This window comes from Cebus imitator, unplaced genomic scaffold (assembly GCF_001604975.1).
Source record: "Cebus imitator isolate Cc_AM_T3 unplaced genomic scaffold, Cebus_imitator-1.0 Scaffold6, whole genome shotgun sequence".
Classification (NCBI taxonomy): Eukaryota; Metazoa; Chordata; class Mammalia; order Primates; family Cebidae; genus Cebus; species Cebus imitator.
Window position 1 is genome coordinate 2,629,990 of NW_016107321.1, and position 17,487 is coordinate 2,647,476.

At 38.9% G+C, this 17,487-nt stretch overlaps 1 protein-coding gene across 2 annotated transcripts in view; it reads left to right on the forward strand.

Annotated features, from left to right (window-relative positions):
• The window catches only part of PRKN (parkin RBR E3 ubiquitin protein ligase), a 1,415,352-nt gene that overhangs the window by 198,792 nt on the left and 1,199,073 nt on the right, over nucleotides 1-17,487 (forward strand). The gene's annotated exons all lie outside the window — the stretch shown is intronic.

Consider the following 17,487-nt stretch of genomic DNA (forward strand, 5'->3'; position numbering starts at 1 on the left):
TCACCGCAACCTCCGCCTCCTGGGTTCAGGCAATTCTCCTGCCTCAGCCTCCTGAGTAGCTGGGATTACAGGCACACGCCACCATGCCCAGCTAATTTTTTGTAGTTTTTAGTAGAGACGGGGTTTCACCATGTTGACCAGATCCACTCGCCTCGGCCTCCCAAAATGCTGGGATTACAGGCGTGAGCCACCGCGCCCAGCAAGGTTAGTCTTTATGAGCTGATAGCAGATTAGTTCTTTATTCGATCAGTTGTCACCAGTCATAATGAGACTGCTTTGACCTTTTACACGGCCCAGTTAGTCAACTGTTCATCTTAGACCTGGTTTTAATTAAAACAACCAGAAACCTATATGCTGATAGTTCTGGTTTAATAATTCTTGTTAATTTTATTCACCATGGAACCAGAAATTTATATTCCCAGTATAAAGTGATTTTCACTTAGATAATTTTTTATTCAATCTTTGTAACTATTTTGTGAGGAAAACCACCTAATGTACTTATTTTGGATTTTCCTGCTGGTGAAAACGGTTTGTGCATACCTTTGAAGACTATCCTGTGTGAATTGAAAATGCAGATTAGCTCTATCATACACTCACTGTAACCATGCGTCTTGCTTGTGGGTCTGGCTCTGAGCTGTGGGATGCTGTTAGGTTTTATCCCAGTTTCAGATCAGAAATAGTGCTCATCCTTGCTAGAAACTGTTCCCTTGTAGCAAAGTTCAAGTCCTCAGGGAGAGAGCCAATCACCCTGGCTCCTCCTACCTTCAGTTCAGCAGAGAGCAAGGCTTAGTATATGCAAATGTGACCTTGGTTTTGTGGGGTAAATCTTGTTTATTTGTGTTGTGGGCTTTGTTTTTTCTTTCTTTCTTTTGTTTTCTCTCTTGGAAAAGCTCAAGCCTCACACAGGTGATTTCCCCCTGGTACTTGATGGTCTACACAGTTTCATTTCAACTTGTCACACTTAGGGAATGACCAATCTTTCAATGTGCCTGAAAGGACTAACCTAGGAATTATTAGCTACATGCCACTTATCAACGAGGTACACTTTGATAGACTTTTTATTGCTTATGTCAACAGCTTCTGAAAATCTAATCTTCTGTGTTTTTCTCTGTCTCCAGGCCTCTCCAGGCCTGTTGTTATTATCTTATGCAGCTTTTATTTTTCTTCTATCTAGCTAGCTTCTACCAGGCTATGGGCGGGACTTTCATTGCTTTGGACCAGAGGACACAGCTCTGGTTTAATCCACAAACCTTCGGTACTTTTTTTTTTTTTGAGATGAAGTGTCACTCTGTTGCTCAAGCTGAAACGCAGTGGTGCAATCTTGGCTTACTGCAACCTTCACCTCCCCGATTCAAGCGATTCTCCTGCCTCAGCCTCCTGAGTAGCTGGGACTACAGGTACATGCGACCATGCCTGGCTAATTTTTGTATTTTCAGTAGAGATGGGTTTTCACTGTGTTGGCCAGGCTGGTCTCAAGCTCCTGACCTCATGATCTGCCTTCCACAGCTTTCCAGAGTGCTGGGATTACAGATGTGAGCCACTGCACCTGGCCACCTTTGGTACATTTTTAAGCTTCTGACTGTTTTCTGAATTTTTTTTTTTTTACTTCTAATTATATCAAGTATTTTGTATGGTTTTTTTTACTCTCAGCCTTGTGGAGGTTCTGCATTATAGTTCTTATAACTGATTTCTATTTAATTATTTTGCATTTACTCCCATAGTTTGTAATCTACATTTTATTTCTTTAACAGAATGTTAAAATAAATTAAATGGCTGGGTTCAGTGGCTCATGCCTGTAATCCCTGCACTTTGGGAGGTCAAGGCAGGTGCATCTCTTGAACCCCAGAAATTTTGACCAACCTGGGCAACATGACGAAACCCCGACTTTACAAGAAATACAAAAATTAGCTAGGTGTGCTGTTGCACCTGTATTCTGAGCTACTCGGGAGGTTGAGAGGTGGGAGGATCACCTGAGCCTGGGAGGTCAAGGCTGCAGTGAGCCATGATTGCACCACGGCACTCCAGCCTGGGCAGTGGAGTGAGACCCTGTCTCCAAAAAAATAATAAGTTAACAAATTAAAAATAAATAGTGAATCATATGTTTTAGAGCTTAGTGATTTAACCGATGACATCTCATTTGACAACCTTGTGGAGAAGAATCCTTCATTTATTTATTCCATAGATTTTTTTTTTAAACATTACTAGGTACCAGACACTATACTGGATCCTAAAAATATGAAGTGAACAAAACTGGCCAAGATGTCTGACTTGTGGGACTTGCATTTAATGAAGGAAGAAAGAGAATAAACAGTCATATTAAGTTACATACCGTATTAGCGATAAGCGCTAAGGAGAAATGTAAGGGAGAATGGGAAATTGGAAACATGGGAGGGAGTGGAGGAGATGGGGCCAATTTCTCATTTTGGATAAGGCTGCGCCTCACAGGACAGGTGGTGTCTGGATCAAGCCCGGCCTCTGAGGGAGCGAGCAGAGCAGCCAGCCCGGGCCAAGCATTTCGGGAGGAGGAAAGAAGAAGGGCAGAGGCCCTTTAGGCTGGAGGGAGGTTGGCTGGGAGGACTGGGCAGCAGGGAGGCCCTTGAGTCTGGGGTGAGCTGAACCAAGGGGACGGGCGTTGGAGGTGAGGTCAGAGAGTGCATGGGAAGAGGCTATTGTTCCTCCTTTACACACACACACACACACACACACACACACACACACACGGTCAGAATGGACTTGGTGGAGGGAGTTCCTCAGGGTCATGGAGCTAGAAAGGGGCAGAGCGAGGACTAACCAGGACTAACCTTTACTAGGAGCCCAGGCGCGGGCTGGGGCCTCCCACTCAGGTGTCATTCTGGCTCGAAGTAGCTGATGTTTTATTTCTCACTTTGCTCACCTTTCCGTCTTTGGAGAGTAGAAAGTGTATTTGTTTCTAGAATTCTGTGAAGAAAAATCAGTCATTTATATTTTAACCTCCATTTTGAAGAATAAGTGATATTTCAAAGGGAAAAGGCAGGGGTCGGTATCCATCACATATTTTTGACTTCAGTCTTATAACCTTGGGAGAGTTTGGAACTCAGGAATTCTTTAGAGGACACAAAAACCTTCACAAAATGATGATGCTGTCTGCTTAAAAGAGAAGTTGTTCTACTAAATATTTGGAAAGCAGTTTTTGATGTAGTGTCGAAAAAGTGGATTGTTTTCAGTTGCAAACTTACCTCAAACTAGTTAGTCTTACTAAGCTAGCCCTTTAAATGACCCCAGTTCCATAGTTCAGCTGCTAGTAAGTGAATCGTATGTAGCTGAGACAATGCATCTGTTGTTTTTTACTTTGTAAAGAATACATATAAAAATGAAAGTTGCTCAAGAGAAGAGAATTATTGATGAATATGCCCTAGAGTAAATTGCTCTTCTTCAAACCAAGGTCCATGCATTCTATTTTATAGAATTCACAGACTGTCGTTACCACGACAGGTCACTCTTAGTCCTTGAGCAATTTTGTCACCCAAGACTATTACCAAAATCAGAATTATCAACAGTTGGAAGTAATTCCAAGGCAATAAATAAATAAAATGACTCCTCCAAATGATAAGAATTCTCTCTTAACACAGAGATGTTTATTAGAAGTGCAATCCCAGATGCTTGTTGAATATTTATTGGATGTGGTCATCCTGAAGCAGGATGCCTTAGGTATATTGTAGCATAAAATATGCTGAATAAAAATATCCAGGGTTACAGTAGTTCCTACACAGAGAATCAAATTTTAGAGCTAAAAGATTTTAAATTCACTAATAATGTAATGTTAGCATTTTATAAGCATTTTTGTTTTTCATTTAATCCTCAAAATAACCATAGGGTATAGAATTGTTAATTGAATTTTTTTAAACATCTGAGATATAACTGGGGTACAGAAAGGTTAAGCAACGTCTCCAAGGTCACCTGCACATATTCTGGATTTGCTTTGAAATACAGTCATTGTGCTCATTCACACTAATACTATCTCTTTCATTATCCTTGTAGTTTTGATCCTCATAGTTGTTTGTTTTTTTTTTTAAATACAAAACAAAACAAAACATAATTTCTTTTTAGAGATGGGGTGGTGCTATGTTGCCCAGGCTGGTCTTGAACTCCTGGCCTGAAGCAATCCTCCCACCTCAGCCTCCCAAAGTGCTGGGATTACAGGCAGAGACACTATGCTCAGCTGAACTTCATAGATTTTTTTGACCCCATAAACAAGTCTGTTGTAATAATCAATGGATTTTTTCATTCATTCATTCATTCATTCATTTTGACACAGTATCTCACTCTGTCACCCAGGCTGGACCAAAGTGGTGCAATCTCAGCGTACTGCAACTTCTGCCTCTGGGTTTAAGTGATTCTTGTGCCTCAGCCTCACCTGGGATTACATGTGTGTGCCATCACACCTAGCTAGTTTTTGTATTTTTAGAAGAGATGGCATTTCACCATGTTGGCCAGGCTGGTCTCAAATTCCTGACCTCAGGTGATCCGCCAGCTTCTGCCTCCCAAAGAGCTGGGATTAGAGGCATGAGCTATTGCACCTAGCCCAGTGGGTTTTTTCTTTCTTGGTTTCGTTTATACTGTTTCTACTTTCCATAGCTTCTATTGAGACCTTCAGCTCATCACACCTAACACCTAAACAACAAGCCATGAACTCTTCTTGTCCTTAGTCTCCCTTGACTCCCACACTCCTGTGAATTTCTACTGCCTCATCTGTACTTTCATCATCAAGAGTCATTCCTAATTTGTTGAATCCTAAATTGCTTCTCCGATGACTTTCTAAGCACTCAACTTTGGTAACAGCAGAAATGGAGGGGAGGGAAGACAGTTGAGTCATTGGGTTTGACAGCTTCTTGGTTGGATGTGACTGTGTCAGTCACATGACTGATAGGTTTGAGCCATGAGCCATGACTCCAAGGTTTCAATGCTGGTAATAGAATCAATGGAAAATAGAAGAGGAAGGGAAATTTGAGGAGCAAGAGTTAATTGGGGTTATTTGCTGGAGTGGTCAGGGTTGAAGGATAAGTAATTTAACATTTTTCAAGGCTCTATGGTCCAACTGAAATGTTTTCTTTTTGTTGTTATTGTTTACTCTGAAGTTATAGCTGTGTAAAAATTTTGTTTTTACTCTGAAGTTATAACTGTGTAAAAATTTTGTTTTTGTTTCTGCTGATCAGATGATCTGACTGGCAGTGTTACAGACAGAGGACTATTAATAGTGTAACAGGTGCAGTACTTCTGGTTAGTTGTTGAAAGACTTTAGAGCATGGGAGAAAAACCCAGTGATGTTAGGTGTGACTCACCTAATAGCTCTTGGGTGCTCTAAATGCTCTAAATGCTCACCTGCCCATCATGTTTTCTGCTGCCCAGCAGCCCACGTAGCAAACTCATTGGAATGGGTGACTTAAAACCTGCTCATTTTATTAGAAACAGTTTAACAAGAAAAACAAAAGCTGAATACTCTTTAATCTGCTTTATCATGATGACATAGACCAATAGCCATTGTTGTGTTTACTATTGACTAGTATCATCAAAATCAAATTGTAAGGCTGGGTGCAGTGGCTCACACGTCTAATCCCAGCACTTTGGGAGGCCAAGGCGGGCACATCACTTGAGCTCACAAATTTGAGACCAGCTTGGGGAACATGACAAAGCCCTATCTCTACAAAAAGTACAAAAATTAGCTGGGCATGGTGGTCTGAGCCTGCAGTCCCAGCTACTTGGGAGGCTGAGTTTGGAGGATGGCTTGAGCCTGGGAGGCGGAGGTTACAGTGAGCAGAGGTTGCCCCACTGCACCACAGCCTGGGCGATAGAGCCAGACCTTGCCTCAAAGAAAAATTGTAATTGATCATACAAGAATTAGTATTCTGTCACTAAATTCTTCGTCAGATAAAACTGTCAGGTTGAGGATAATAAGCATTAACTTGGGACTTCAAATAAAAAGTAAATTTTATCTTTATAAGTAATCCCACTAAATGTTTCTTAGTTTGATATTCTATTTCGCCAAACCTCCTATGATTTGAAAACAGTAATACTGAGTCTAAATAAGATGTTAAATTAAAATCATATTTATACTTACCTCTAACATTTATAATCAATTTGCTTTAGTTTTCTTAATCTTCTATTACATAAGCTGTGATTTTTTTTTTTTTTTTTTTTTTTTTTGAGACTGAATTTCCTCTTCTTGTCCATGCTGGAGTGCAATGTGCAATCTCGGCTCACTGCAACCTCTGCCTTCAGGGTTCAAGCGATTCTCCTGCCTCAGCCTCCTGAGTAGCTGGGATTACAGGCATGTGCCAGCATGCCCAGCTATTTTTGTATTTTTGGTAGAGATGGTATTTTTCCATGTTGGTCAGGCTGATCTCGAACTCCTGACCTCAGGTGATCCACACGCCTCAGCCTCCCAAAGTACTGGGATTACAGGAGTGAACCACTCTACCCGCCCATAAGCTGTGATTTTTAAAAAATTTGAATCGTATTATATTTTGTGCTTAAACCATATTCCTTAAACAGAAAGTATTTGGTTGACAAAACTATAAATATACACTATAAATACATATAATACATATGTTATATATATATGTGTTATACAAATACACACATGCTTATAATGTAATATGCTTATAATGTAAATATATGGAATTACTATATGGAGTTTGTGTATGTATAGAATAGTAATATGTTTTTTCCAGTAAACTGAGTTTTAACATCATGTATCTAAGAAGGGATTATAATACATTTGAGCTCCGCTAGTTTTCCTTCTAGAGGCCAGAATGGATGTAATCATGAGGAATATATGTTTAAGTTTTCACAGTAGTTTGAATAAGCCATGGTGAAATATTTAAGGTTACCCAGAGGGAGAAAAGCACCCTTTAGTTTACAGACAATTAAATTTAAATGCAGCCATAACTTACAAGGATGAATTTGAACCATGCATAACTACTTCTGAACCTCTCGCCAAATATTACTATGAATCAATGAATTTACAAAATCTGTTCAAACTGCTTTACTAGCTAGAGTTTGCCCTCTCATGTTGGCAGTTCTTTACAAAGAAGAGAGGATTTCATGTGCTTACTTATAGTTTTGGAAAATATGATGAGTTTAATGATATATTTTTCATTTGTGAAATGAGTGTAGATAGAAATCGAAATAATGAATAAAAGATGTGAGTGATAGTGACAGTTCTGATTGAAATGACAGTGAGAATGCAGAAATGAAATCAATTCTCTATTTAAATTATTACAGCAGCATTCATTAAGACCCTTTCTTAAATAGGGCTGGATATTGCAAACTGGAAAAAAATATTAATCATGGATTTGCCCTAGATTTTTCTGCATTAGTCTAGCATGAATGTTTATATTCGAGCTGCAAATAGTTTTCTAGGTATTCAGAAATTAAGAACAATTTAGATTAAGGATGTTTAAATCTCATTTGTAAAATGCTCATACTATTTGAGCTGTTTTAAAAAGATCTGCTTAACAAAAGCCATTGGATCAGAATAATTCTGCAACTTTTAATCTTTTTTTTTTTTTTGCTAAGATCCTTAGGCATTTTCTTTCCATTTAAAAATTTGAATGACAAAATTGAATAAGTAATCACATGAAATAGTGCTGTCAAGACCAAATTTGTGCCCAGGGAAAAAAATCCACTAGATCTTAAGGAACATACAGGCAATTTTAAGACAATGCAGTCTCTCTCACCCATCTTTGTGTTTGAACAGATTTTGTAAATTCATTGATTTATAGTAATATTTGGCAAGAGGTTCAGAAGTAGTTCTGCAGCAGCCAGTTGTTAATAGAGAATTAATTTCACAGGCTAAATAATTATGAGTGATCAAGAGAATGGAGCACACGGGCAAGAGGGAACTGGTGGACAGAGAGGAGTGGTGAGGGGAGACTCTAGATGATACAAACAAACAGCAAGAGAAAGATGCTTCCCTAAATTCACCTCAGTGCTAAATTATGTCAAGTCACCATTTACAATGCTTACAGTTCATTGTAAGTGCTACTGATTTTTAATGCAATTGATTCTTGTGCTAAAAACATCAGCTAATGAAATTTATGTTAATTTTTTTAACTAAAATAGTAGGCAGTAAAGTGTACCATAGTGTAGATGTCTTAGAAATGTCTGACTCTTCTTTGAAAAGTAAATGATCAGTGGCTTTCATGAACTGATTTGCCAATCCAAAAATATGTTTTTTGACACTCAGCCATATTTAAAATAGGTTTTTTTTTTTGTTTTTTTTTGTTTGTTTGTAGAGATGAGGGTCTCACTATGTTTCCCAAGCTGGTCTCAAACTCCTGGTCTCAAGCAATCCTCCCGCCTTGGCCTTCCAAAGCACTGGGATTACAGGCATGAGCCGCTGTGCCCAACCATCAGCCACATTTTTTAACATGAGCGAATATATTTTAATATCTTCAGTTATTTTATTGAGTCACAGAATACAATATGTGAATCACAAATAAATCTAAATCGTGGATAGATTTATTTTTAGATTTATTTATTTTTAGATTTCCTTCATGTATGAAATTATAGCAGAAACAGTGTGAAGTCCTTTAAAACATGATAACTCTTCTTCTTACCCAAGGAAGACAGTTTATTTCATGAGTCCATTTGGTCATGGGTTAAGCATCAGATATATTAAAAATACATGCATTTGGACAAAGGGCCATTTATTCAGTGGGAAATAGAATACATGAAATGGGTTTGTTTCATGTAGGCCTCTTTATAATTCCATGGCCTCAGAAAAAAGTCAGTATTAGTCTGAACTATATTTTATGCATACGCACATATAGAAAAATCTCACATATATTAACATCAAAGCCATTAATAATACATGATCACTTCATCTAAGCATCTTTCTAAGCGTCACCTAAGAAGAGGGCCTGTTTCCCAAAGTGTTTATGGCTGGGGCACATCTCGGTCACACAAAGCCCAAAATAAACCTATCCAGGGGCCCTTTTAGGGTAATACTAGGAACTGGCCCAGAGCCCTGAATTCTCAATTGATTTTATACACTGAGGAACTGAGAGGCCTGGGGTCAGAGCTCAAGCTACCTTTGGAACATGGAAGGCAGCACAGAGCCTTAATTCCCTGGCATCTGTACTCCGACACCATGCCTACTCTTGTGCTAGTTTAAGTTATTCTGTATTTTAAATGTGTCACTTCATAAATACTGACCCTCTCTTATTGCCAGTAGGTTTTTGTTTGTTTGTTTGGTTTTTGAGATGGAGTCTTGTTCTGCTGCCCAGGCTGGACTGCAGTGGTGCAGTCTCAGCCCACGGCAACTTCCACCTCCCAGGTTCAAGCAATTCCCCTGCCTCAGTCTCCCAAATTGCTGGGACTACAGGCATGCGCCACCACGCCCAGCTAATTTTTGTGTTTTTACTAGACACAGGATTTCACCATGTTGGCCAGGTTGCTCTCAAAGTTCTGACATCAGGTGATCTGCCCACCTTGGCCTCCCAAAGTGCTGGGATTAAAGGGGTGAGCCACTGCCCCCAGCCAGTAAGCTTTAAATTGAGGCATAGCTGAAAGCCCATGCTATAAGACAAAATTTAAAACATGAAATAACATAAGTAACAATAGTGCTTCATGAAATGACTCCATGTGTAGTACACACATCCATTTAGCAAATTTAGTAATTTCTTTGCTTGTGATGAACTGTTGTGAATAATTCAAATTATGTAGGTATGTTTTCTAAGGTACTAAACGTATATCTACTATGTCTTGTGAGTTTAGAGTTAGAATGAAACATGCTGATTTCAATAGTTACTATTAGAGGAGTATTGGATTTTTATTATTTAAATTTGCTGGCTGGGCACGGTGGCTCACACCTATAATTCCAGCCCTTTGGGAGGCCAAGGTGGGCAGATCACTTGAGGTCAGGAGTTCGAGACCAGTCTGGTCAACATGGTAAAAGCTCGTCTCTACTGAAAATACAAAAATTAGCAGACATAGTGGCACCTGCCTGTAACAGCAGCTACTCGGGAGGCTGAGGCATGAGAATTGCTTGAACCTGGGAGGCAGAGGTTTCAGTGAGCTGAGATTGCGCCACTGCACTCCAACCTGGGTGACAGTGAGACTTCGTCTCAAAAAATATATAAATAAATAAATTTGCTAAGCTACCGTTAAATAATTACAAATAATCAGCAATGAGGTAAATGTATATATGTGTGTATATGTAAGTGTGGATATCTGCGTGCGTCTATAGAACTACTTAATGTAAAGGTAAGTACTTATATATATATATATTAATGTTACATTTTAATTTTCTATTATTTTGTTAGTGAAAATTGTTGTAATTTTTATGTAATAAGACTGTTAACTGATTAGCTCACCATGTAAGTGTTCCATAAGTGTGTTGATTTATCTTCTCAAACTAATGAATAGTCTGTTGCATGGAGAATGCAGTGGAAGCTCTTGACATATGCAAACAGTTTTAAAACAACTACCAAACGGTTTTCACAGTTGTGCATAAAGCTAGTTTTATCACTTTTACTATCTGTATTCATTTATAGCCTCCAGCTAAGTGAATAAATAAGTAAATGGTTCTGTTTAAAATGACAATTGAGGAAAGATTAACTACTATACATTTTTTTCATGGTTTCCATAAATCTATTCATAAATTCGGCTTCTACAGGCATGAGCCACTGCACCTGGCCAGGTTAATTTTCAAAAGAATGAGGACAATTTTACTTCCTGATGCCTAAAATTGTAAACATTTGCCTTGTGTCCCAATTCATAATTGTTATTCCATCACCTAAGTCCAGATGTCTTCTCCAGTCACTCCAGCCTTGAACTTTAATAGTCTAGTCATGAAAAGCTATCACTTGGCTTCCTTCCCATGGTATGCCTTTTTCTTTCCTTCTCTCTCTCTGTCTCCTCCTCTCTCTCACTTTCTTTTCTGTGGACTCTCGCTCTGTCACCCAGGCTGGACTGCAGTGATGCTATCTCAGCTCACTGCAACCTCCGCCTCCTGGGTTCAAGATTCTCCTGCCTCAGCCTCCCAAGCACCTGGGATTACAGGCACTTGCCATCATGCCTGGATAATTTTTGTGCTTTTAGCAGAGATGGGGTTTCACCATGTTGGCCAGGCTGGTCTAGAACTCCTGACCTCAAGTGATCTGCCTGCCTCGACCTCCCAAAGTGCTGGGGATTATAGGCATGAGCCACCATGCCTGGCTGGAATGCCTTTTTCTGTCTCCTTGTGTTGGTCATAATGCTTCCTCTGCCAAGGATGTAATGTCCACCTTCCCTTTCAGACTCTTCTCTCAAGAACTATTTCAGGTATAATTTTCCCTGAGAAGCGATCTTCATCTTCAGCGGTTAGTAAGCCAAGTAGCCCACATCAGTGCTACCGTAGCTCTATATGAGAAACATATTTAAAAGTTTAGGATTTTTGCCAGGCCTAACAGACTGGAAATACCTCAAGGGCAAAGATTGCAGCTTACCAATAGAACTGTTGTGCATAGCACAGTATGCTGGACTCATCTATTATCACTATGATTAATTGCAATATTTTCCCATTTTTCCGGAAAAATAAGTAAATGGACAGTGTATTCCAAATTTAAAGATTTTTATCCTGTCATTGTTTTTAAACCTACCTTTGTTGATAAAGAGTAGCTAGGAATAAGCAAGCAAATAGATAGCACACACAAATACCACTGTCCAGCGTAAAAGCCGCTAGTCATACTAGATAGCACACACAAATACCACTGTCCAGCGTAAAAGCCGCTAGTCATACTAGATAGCACACACAAATATCACCGTTCAGTGTAAAAGCAGCTAGTCATACTTGGATCAGCTGCTTACTGCTTTTGTGGGTGTGCATACTCATAATTGTGATTTTGTAGTAACATTGTTACCACTTATGCATGACAAAATTATGAACACCTGTGATGGACGCTAGGCATAACAACAGCTACAAAGAGCAACGTGACTCCCAGGTGTTCCAATGCTTAAATAAGGCTGAGAACCTATTAATAATATAACAAAATTCTCCCTTGCTGTTATTTCAGTTATTGATTTAGCTGAAAATGTGAATTGCATGCTGGTAATTGAGACTAGCATTAATTATGTCTGGAATATGCAGTTAGCCGTGCAACGTAAGCACCAAGTCAAGCAATCTTCACGCTAAAATGTTCTCCTTGCTTTTGTGAGTATAGGTGTACTTTGTGCAGCTAAATTCTATACTTCTGCTTGATTTCCACCCCCACCCCATGACCATATTAGCAGTATTCCCATCAAGAAAAACTTGGGTTGTAATAAGAAATGACACAAGCCGTTTTTAGCAAGGAGAGGCTGTCAGGCAAGTGATGATAGTAACATTTTCATTCTTCCACTTTAATTTGTTACATATTGCTGTGCTAGATTGGTCTAAGAATCCTAATCCATTTACACACTTCCTGTGATGTTTGGCTTATTGACATGCAGTGAACACTTTTCATCAGCCTTTCTGTGCTATTTCCCTAACACAGCATAAATATAAGGTGGTATGCCTCAAATAAGTCTCCATTGAAATGTGAGTTGCATTAGCTGAGGTTTATTTTCATTGAGACATCATCATTTTCAGTGTAATCTCCATTACATTTAAACTATGAAAAATTAAATCTTTTTATGTGAAGTTTTCCAGAAACAGTGCTCACTGGAATTGTGTCTTTTTTCCTATACAAAGCTGTAGATCAAGTCGCATGGGAGCCTGCATAGACTCAGGTGCAGGGATGACAATTTGGAGTCTTAATATCAGGATAAGATGGTGGTCTTATTTTTTCATTTTTTCTGAGATGGAGTCTTGCTCTGTCACCAGGCTGGAGTACAGTGGGGGGATCTTGGTTCACTGCAACCTCTGCCTCCTTGGTTCAAGTGATTCTCTTGCTTCAGCCTCTCGAGTAGCTAGGACTACTGGCACACGCCACCATGCCTGGCTAATTTTTGTGTTTTTAGTAGAGATGGGGGTTCACCATGTTGGCCAGGATGGTCTTGATCTCTTGACCTCGTGATCCACCCACCTCGGGCTCCCAAAGTGCTGGAATTACAGGCATGAGCCACTGCGCCCGGCAATGGTGGTCTTTAGAGTGATCTAGGGTGAGTACTGGTCCCGTTTTTCTCCCCAGACTATGGGTCTTATTTGTATGATCTCTTTAGTTGTATACACATATTATTAATAGTCCATGAACAATATAGAGAACCTAAGTGATGGCTTAGATTCTGATTTCCTATTCCCTTTTAATTATCTACATTTTCTACAGTTGCAAAATTTACATGTAAGACATTTAATGTTTAAATCACATGAAAACCGTGAGAGAGGAAAACACACTGTTGACAATTTTATTGTATTCTGTACCATTTGTATACATGTCTGCGTTCCTGCTTCACAGTTTTTCTAGCAGGTAAAATAAACTGCACTTTAAGGCAGTATGGTACATGTATATCTAGAATGTCTATAAATAGGGCATAATTGCACTTCATGTTGCCATTTCAATTTGTGCTAATGTATCTCAACAAGTGCTAGAAACACAATTAGTAATACCAAAGAGTGGTAGCTTCCAGGCTTGATAAGAAAAAAAAGCAATATTAAATTAGAAAGACACAAAGAAAACATATAAAAGAGAACATAATTAAAATGTAAAATTATTGGGTTCTTTTCTATAGAAAAACTTTAAAGTCTCAATCATGAAAAAAAGTGGAAAACAGTATGCTATTGGTCTTTATAAAAGGTTGTTTTATTAAAATTTCTTTTGTGAAACCTACTTTTCTTCACAAATGTAGGAAAATTTTATTGTTCAGTGTGTGTGTGTGTGTGTGCGTGTGTGTGAATATAGATATATATTTAGACTGAGTCTCATTCTATTGCCCAGACCGGGGTCCAATGGAGCAATCTCGGCTCACTGCAACCTCCACTTCATGGGATCAAGCGATCCTCCTGCCTTAGCCTCCCGAGTAGCTGGGATTACAGGCATATATCACCATGCCCAGCTGATTTTTTGCATTTTTGGTAGAGACGGGATTTCACCAGGCTGGTCTCAGACTCCTGACCTCAAGTGATCTGCCTGCCTCAGCCTCCCAGAGTGCTGGGATTACAGGCATGAGCCACCGCATCTGGCTCTCAGCATAAATATGTTTTTAGGTGATAAGAGAAAGTACTTCACATTGACAGGGGAAGAGAGGCTGTTTTTCTATTATAAATAGGCACTGGAGGGCTCAGAGTTAGATGTCTTCACCCCCATACCCAGAGACCAGTCCCTGCTTCCTCAATGCAGCTGGCCGAGGAGGCAACTAGACAAGGGCCTGCTACTAAGAAAATACAGAGATTTGATCGTGACCAGACCCACCGGGGAATGTCTCCCTCTTACATGTGAGAGAGCTTCTGGAAAATGCATTCCAAATTCTGAACAAGTTCTGTGGCATGAATTCATTCCTCAGAAAGGAATGTTCCAATTTTTATTCAACCCACAGAATTTCAATTACAATTGCAAAAAAGTAAAATACTCCAATTTATCTAACTGCTTGGACCGCTCTGGCCTTGGAGTAAGTGAATAAAAACGTCTACTTAGTGACCATAGAAGCGTCGGTGTTGGGTGCGGGCTGTCGTTGTGGCAGATTCCAAGCTTTAACGTCACGTCGGAGAAAATGCTTTCTGTCCAGACATTCTTCACTGAAGAAATCAACGCTTTTCTGGGCTGACCTAAATGCTTGTGTTCCTTCATTATGCCCTTTCAGTACTGCTGTGGAGATTTGTTGCATGTGAAATGAGCTCTCGAGCATAAAAGAATGGCATGCCGAATGGGAGTTGCCTATTTTCTTTTGTATATTAACCGGTTGTATAATTCACCAGGAGGAATAGTTCACGCAAGCAGTCACAGCAGGGACGTCCAGTCCTCAGCTTGCTTCCAGCAGGAGTGGGAATTGCCTTTCCAATACAAAATAATTTAATGATTTACACCATTTTTATTAAAAATAAATAAACAGAACGATGTAATAAAACAACTAATGACTCTTTTATACAGCAGTGTCTGTGTAAAATACTGCTCTGGGGATAGCAAAAGTACATCCTTTGTAATGTAAGACATTTGCTATCTCGGTAACTTTTCTATCCCAGGATGGTATTTTACTATTGTCACTTTCAAACTAATTTATTTTTTAATGATTTGAGATGCATGGATATGTATATAATGTTTCAGGAAAAAAATTGTGAATTATGCATGAGTTACCTGAGAGAATGTTCTAAGATAAGCCTGTTTTTAAGATCAGCTAAATTTTGCATATCGACATTTTTTTCAAATCCTCTTTTTGTTGAGCCTTTTCATTTAAATGTTCAGGGTAAATGTTCATTTAAATGTTCAGGGAAAATTTTTAAACATTAAATAAACTTGTAAACTTGGTCATATATACTGGATTGCCTATAAGAAATGTTCTTATAGTAAAAACTTAACCAGTATGTGTAGAATGGGTTGTCTGGCCAGTCAGACTGAATATGCTGAAATTCAGTATATTTTGGAGGTGGACCTAGCATATCTTCGAGATCACTGATTGTTGAGATAATACAAATATTGGAGTGCTTGCCTTCTCATTCTTCACTTTTAGAGGAACCTAAGTCTTTTTGGTAGTAAATATTTTAAAATTGTGTTTCAAAATTTGAGGCAAACTCGGGGTTTAAAGGATATGTTTGTACAAATACCCACTTAAAGAATAGAAGGGCCATGACATTAAAGCTGCTGGGTTAAATTTTATTTGTTATTGGCCACAACAATGATAACTGCAAAGCGTCATGGGTATTTCTTTGAAGTTTAATGACTTGTCATTGAGGTCAGCGGTGCTTCTTCATTCTTACATTTTTCGATAATGGATTTGTTTTCTTGAGAAGATCTGAATGTTCTCACTTGAAGAGCCAAATATCTCTATGAAGACTTCCCTGCCACTGTTTGTAAATCAACTGTGGCTTCCTTTTTTTTTTTTTTGAGACAGGGTTTTGCTCTGTCACCCAGGCTGGAGTGGAGTGGCGCAATCATGGCTCACTGCAGCCTCAACCGTTCAGGCTTGTATAGCTTCTGTCTTAGTTCTAGTACTAGATATAGGCTTCTGAGATTCTGCTTGGTGAAAATGCTTAGGCTTGAAAGTCCTTAAACAGTCTAGAGGCTTTAAAGAGAGCCCCTAACCCTTGGGCCTCATGGCTTATAAACTCTGGGTCTAGAGAGATGGCCAGTGACTGACATAGTTAACTTTATTTGGGATGCCTGTCAGAAAATGAAATGGCAGATTCTGTTGCTTTCTTGAATGCTGAAGACTTTTAGTGTGTCAGAAAACAAATTGGCTCTCACTAAGTTCCATGTAATTATTAGTCATCACAGTTTATAATGATGGGACACTACAGTGTTTTCATTTGCGTAGAATGCAGATCATGGTATGTCATTTGATAAATGAGATAAATAAGGCTTAGAAAGATAATGTGACACAAACAAGTGATATGGTTTGGCTTACTTATTTGCCCTACCCAAATCTCATCTTGATTTATATTCTCATAATTCCCATGTGTTGTGGGAGGGACCTGGTGGGAGATAATCTGAATCATGGGGGCAGTTTCCCCTGTACTGTTCTCCTAGTAGTGAATAAGTCTCACAGGATCTAATGGGTATCTCGGGGGTTTCTGCTTTTGTATCTTCCTCATTTTCTCTTGCCGCTGACGTGTAAGAAGTGCCTTTTGCCTCCTGCCATGATTCTGAGGCCTCCTCAGCCATGTGGAACTGCACATCCAATTAAACCTCTTTCTTTTGTAAATTGCCCAGTCTTGGGTATATCTTTATCAGCAGTGTGAAAATTGACTAATACAGCAAGTGTCATACTTTCCTGGACTAGAGTCCTTCATCCTGCCTGGGAATCAGCCCAAGCCTTTTATGTTCTACCTTGTTGGGTTTTCAGTAATTCAACTGACATTTATTCAGTAATTCAGCCAGTATTGACTGAGCCCCTACAGCATGGCAGGCCTGTGCTGACTGCCGAGGGTAATCTGTGAATAAAGTAGATAGAGATGATCCCTGTCTTCCTGAAGCTCACTTTAACAGGGGAGACAGATATAGGTCAAATAATCACTCCATAATATAATTAAAAATAAGTCTTTTAGAGGAAAAGTAGAGTATATACTTTCATAAATCCTGTACATACCTTGTAAATGTGTTCCTATCTGGTTAATTTACCTAGTTCATACTTAACAGTGATTTAATTTGTATAGCAGATCTTTTAATTTGTGTAGTAGATCTTTTTGTTACTTAAATTTTACAAATTTTTGTTAATTTCTTAAATTTTACAAAAACATTCTTCAAAATCATTGACTAGAATTTGAGGCTGTCAATATGGTGCTGGCAAAAGGAGTGAATGGGGTATTTTTAACTTTAAGGAATATATATATATATATATATAATTCACGTATATAACTTATATATACCAATACAAAAAATTATATGTGTGTGTGTGTGT